Source organism: Chionomys nivalis, chromosome 1, assembly GCF_950005125.1.
Source record: "Chionomys nivalis chromosome 1, mChiNiv1.1, whole genome shotgun sequence".
Classification (NCBI taxonomy): domain Eukaryota; kingdom Metazoa; phylum Chordata; class Mammalia; order Rodentia; family Cricetidae; genus Chionomys; species Chionomys nivalis.
The window spans coordinates 96,258,206-96,263,861 of record NC_080086.1 but is presented as its reverse complement, the minus strand read 5'-3'; positions in this window follow the sequence as shown (position 1 = coordinate 96,263,861).

Below are 5,656 nucleotides of genomic sequence, written 5' to 3'. Positions count from 1 at the left end.
GACATCATAATTTTGTAAATTGTCCTTCCTTTCAGTAGCTCTGAATCCAGTTTGGCTTGAAGTCATATGGTATTCTTTGTTTGCGATTCAGAATGTGATGCATTTCATTGCAGTTTACAAAGAAGCAAGAGAGACTAGCCAGCCTGGGTTCTTTGTCTCAGCCTTACTGCTACCATACTGGATCATGTAGACAAACCCTCCCATCTTGTCATTCCTACTGTGGAAAAATAAAAACGCTGGTCTTGTGGCCACTTGGGCTTGTGAGAATCGGATCTGTCATGTTAGAAAACGTGCTCTAAGTGTATACAGACAGGGTGTGCATGTGTGAGGTGCAGTCCACAGGGGCCAGAGTCTGAACTTCTGGGAACACGTTGCTGGATTGTATTCCCAGATGTTTTCCCTTGGAGTGGTGATTGTGAGCTAAGTCCTCAAGGTCACACACACTGTCAGCCCATGAGCACAAAAGGATGAGAGAGAAATGATAATATTTCTTTCTCCATAGGGAACTTCCAGCGTTTTTGAGGAGACTGAATTTCTTTTGATCATAGAAGAACAAAAAGAGATATTAACTATGGAGTGTCCACCCTTGTCAGAGTGGCCATGCATCATGCCCTAGAGATGTAAAGGAGACTTGGTTAAAGGAAATAGGTTGGAGGTAACTGGGTGGGTTTTCTCCTGCTGCACCAGCCTTGGGATCACACCAAATTTGCTGCCCTGTGGACACTCCTGTTGTCTTCTTAGAAATAGAGAACAACGATACCTGAAAGCTAAATATTAAAGTGGATTCCTGAGACGCTTGTAAAATGCAGTACAAACAGAACCCAGCAGGTCAATGAACCGAAATCATGGCCAACAGGAGATTATATTCCACTGAAGAATAAACTCCTTGGCATCATATGTCACACTGGGTACTGGTGTGGGGACAGGGGCTGGCACACAAGACCTAGACAACCAGAGTACTCGCAGACATAGAAATAGAGGTAACGCCAATGATAACTATATTAGTAGGACTGTCTCACATCCCTCCAGGAGTTGCCTTCATCTAAAAAATGCCGTTGCACCACCAAGAGTTAATATCGTCCTCCAAGCTTCAGTAAGTTTCCCTCTGTCTGTTAGGGGACACTTTTGTAGAAATAATAAGTTTCTCAGAGCTGAATTCATGCCTATGTTTCAAAGAGATTCTCCAGGTCAACTTTGATGTTACCATGAACAGTACTTCCTAGGGTCGGGACGTGTGCCTTGAGAGTTAACTTGAATCGTTTTTTCTTGGTGAAAGGCAGTCTACTCAGGATCAGCTTGGAAGGCATGGTCACACTCTTGATCCAACCACCTCTCTGTGGTTCTTGATCTTTTTCTCCTCTCCATCCTTTGGAAATAATAAGTTTCCTTTCTTTGCTCAAGTCTTCCAACCCTGAACTAGTAGCAAAGGTCCAAGTAGCCTACATGAAGCTGAGTAGGAAAACCAAACCAAACCAAACCAAACCAAACCAAACCAAACCAACAACTGCTTCCTCACAGCCAGTGGGAGAGGAGCTAGTTCTCGGTCTTGATTTAGTTTTGGACAAAATGAAGCTGCGAATGATTTGTCTGCACCACTCTTCCTGTCAGAGTCTCTCCCAAACTTGGATTCTTCAGAAACAACAGGGAACTCTTCGCAGATTTACTTTTGAACTTGCTGTTCTGAAGACACAACTGTAGACAGACGACAGAAGAAGAGGTGAGGCCACCGTACCCCGTGCTCTCTAGAAGAAGGGAAGACAAATATCCACTCACCCCCATGGAACCCTTGAGAAGGTAGCCAAAGAAAAATGCTGAACACTATGACTGTACCGTTGTTGGCCTTGAGGACAGTTCAGAGGGAGGTTTACTTGGAGGCTATGGATGGAACTCCATTCTCAGGATCAGCCACAGAGCATGTATAGAGTTAAGGTGAAATATCATCTCAGATTTTACCTTCTGATGTTGGGACAGTGCCTCTGGTTAGTGATAGAGACAGGCCCATTGAGCTCTATGAGAGTAGCACCATGGAAACACAAACACGTCTCTTGCTCCCAGATGCTCAGAGTTCTGTTTACGGATTAAATCTCAGGCTGTGTATATTCAACGTTCCTATTCCAGGATATTAATGGCACAGTGAACTTGTGTGGTGATGGATGGATTAATGTCTGAGGGATGGTTCAGATGTGGCAGGTGCCTTGAAATGTGCAGGGGACCTGGCACATGCAAGCCAGAGACTGCAACGCTGGAATGTGAGCTCTTTTAGTGTGAACCCAAGTAGGGTCCTCTGACCCCTGCGGGAGTGGAGGCATCTTAAATAGCACAACCCTAGAAGGCCAAGTCTAGAAAAATGGAATAGAATATACAAGCTATTTACCTTTCTGTTACTGATCTATCTAATACAGTCCAACAATGTCTGTAGGGAGGTCTGTGGATTTTGAGAGTGAACTTGAAATGCACAATCAGTTCCGAGATCTGTTAGCCACCTGCCCATACAGGTTCCTAAAACATGTCTAAGTCCTTCTGTATATCTGGGCCATCTCCTTTCTGGAACCATCTACAGATAATTCTTGCAGAAGGCAGTAGGCATGGAGAGGGCAGGCAAGGACCTCTTGATTTATTGAGGGGTTAGAAAGCATTCACGTTTTTTCTACTCAGCTAGATGGCAGATGGGAGCAAAATCCATGTTGACTCTGGAGGTGGCGATCATTAGTGTGACCGGAAGTGGAGACGGACTCCCAGGAAGCAGAACGATTTGTGTGCTCTTCACAAGTATAGGACATAGCCTGACGGTCAGCCATCAAAGGAGGTTTGAGAAGGAGACATTTATGTTCATGTTAAGGTTTTCTCCTCTTCCTCCTCTTCCTCCTCTTTCCCTTCACATAACACGGTGCATTGAGTCACTGTAAAACAACCCTTAGATGACATAAGTTGAAGACAGAGGCCTCCTTACATCAAGGGGAAGCCTTTGGTGTATCCTGATACCTCATCCTGAGCTAATCTGTGTGGTGCTGTGTGTGTGTGTGTGTGTGTGTGTGTGTGTGTGTGTGTAGGGAATTGGTACATGACTGTGAAGATACCTGGCATGTTACCACTGTCTTTCTCTATTAGCCTTCCATCTTGGTGTGCCGTTTACCCCTATCCCTTTGAAGATGATGAAACTGGAGAGCAAAGGGAAGAAGGCCAGATTTTGGGTACTTCTGTGACTTCTTCTACTTGTGCAAATCTAGATTTGTCCCAGAGTCAATCCTTCCCTCTTGGCCAGAACCTTTCAGAGTTGAAAGGCCAACCAATCCAAGTGACTAAAACAGTTAAAAAAACAATCATTCTAATATATATTTTAACTTCCTTTAAAATACTACTGGAAAATGCAACCTTCATTTCTTTTCCCTTTCCATTGCTTTATAACTGACAGAGAGCAAACATCAGATCACGTGTTTATCTAATTTGAGTCACCTCCAAAATACTTCATTCAATATCAAATTGCTTTAAAAATAATATTTCTCTCCCCCCCGAAACTGAGTTCACTTGCCTCGTGAAATAAAGAAACTATTTAAAAACCCATGAGTCACGTGATGGCATTGGCTATAGGCTCATATTTGAGGCTATAATCCTGCAAACACTCACCAAATAGCCATGCCTGCTGAACACGGTATCAGAAACAACACAGAAGGATGAAGCAGACGTGGCCTAAGCTCTCTGGGTAGCTTGCAGAGGCTGCAGCTGAGGAGGGCTGTCTTTGTGTCGGCATCCTTTTCCACAGGACAAACAGTTCTCCAGGAAATGCTCAGCAGTGTTTTGCACCTCTACATCTTCATGACTCACACCAAAACTTCTCAGATGACTTGAGCTAAAAGTGGGGTGGGAGGGTGGAAAAAAAAAAAAACGGAAGGAGAGAAAAGAAAAAAAAAACCTAGAAGTAAATACCCAGACAATAAATTTGAGACCATAAACCATGGGATTCCGCCATAATGCCGCACACTTGAAAATCGGGCAGTACTTTTCATTTGACATGGATTTAAAGGTAGCTCAAAGAAAACACAGGATTAACCGTAAGTAGTGGGATAGTAACCATGAGCCAAGCTTGCAAATAAACACATCAGAGACTCGGTCCAAAAAAAGACAGAACACAAATAATGTCCTCTTGATGTGCCTACAGTTTCGTTCAACTGTTCCCAGGTCATGAACTAATTTGCCAAAAAAAAAAAGAGGTTAACTCCAGTGCAGCGTGGCAGCATTTGAGAGAACAGGTTTGTGCATACTGCCTATGGAGTCCGGGCCACTGGAAGCCCTGCCTATGTAATGGCTCTCAGATGAACACTTTTAAGAACTCTTTTGTGTAGCTGAGTGGATGCACACAGCTTTAGGACGTTAGAGAATACGGTCCTTCGCAAACATGAGCTTGGCATGTTCCCAAATGCTTCAGATGTCTCCCGAATTAGCCTAAATAAATTTGTTTGAAGGCTTGGATGACCTTGGACGATCGACTCCCCCTTCCGAGTGAGGTGTCCTCCATAAAACGAGGCATCGAGATGAGCTGATCTTTCAGTTCTTTCCCGGGATCCAGAGGCCCTTCCCTGAAGATTCAATGCAGGAAAGCTGACCTCTGCCCCCAGAAGCTTCCAGCTGAAGGAGAAGAGAAAAGGAGCCAGAGTCCAGGGAGCTCAGCGGGAGGGTGATTTCCAGCCATGCTAATCTTCCAGAACTCCAGGACTCAGGATTCACTGGAGGGTGAACAGCAGCATTATATCATTTCCAGGCGAGGCCCTGAGCTCTCTGTGCAGTTCCCATGGTTTCCCCTTGCTTTGTGCAGTTCATCGTTTGCTGCCACTGAACTAGCTCATCCAGTCTCTCGACTTTACATGTGACTTTACTGTTCCTCAGTGACTCGGCTAAGCATGCAGTCCCAGGCTCTGCTTTTCCTGCTCTCTCAAGGAGTAGGTTTGGCGTATCTAGCCATGCTGAATAAGTTACCCAAAGAATCAAATGCAGACTGGCTTAGGGCACCACCCATCTAACCGTTCTAGAGCTGCTCTAGAACTCTCTCACGACACCAAGACTGGGAACCAGGGACCCGTGTGATTTTGCGGTGTAATAGATGGCAAGCAAATGAACCTAATATTCAATCAATCAAAAATTGATTTAAAAGAATGTAAACGAAGGCATGAATCGAACACATAAAACATGGGAGGTTATTATCACTGTCAACTACCAAACCCTAAACTTGTGGTTCTGGTGGTGGCGGTGGGGAGCTTTTCAGTACAGAAGGAAAAGCTCACGTTGGTGGGAAGAACCATGTAAGAGAGAGTCCAAATCTGGCTTTCCAGAGGGACACCAGAAGCAGTAGGATCCATGAAAGGGAATGTCTCTTCTCTAGCGAGCACAGCTGGACAGAGGGAGTCCCTAAGCCTCAAGTATATTTTAAGCTACATCTCTCAAAATGTCAAAAGTGGGATTAAAGTGTAAATGATTGTCAATTCGTTCCTTCTCTCCTGGCACTACGCTGTTACAGGCAGATTCTGGTTGATTGGGAGGGGAGAGGGGGGCTGCTCTTTCAGGGTAACTGAATCGAGCATACAGGGCATGAGGAGTCCCGGTGTGCCTTGGGGGAGGGGTGCAGTACACAGGCTGCTACTTTTTTGTGACATAGCTTTTATGG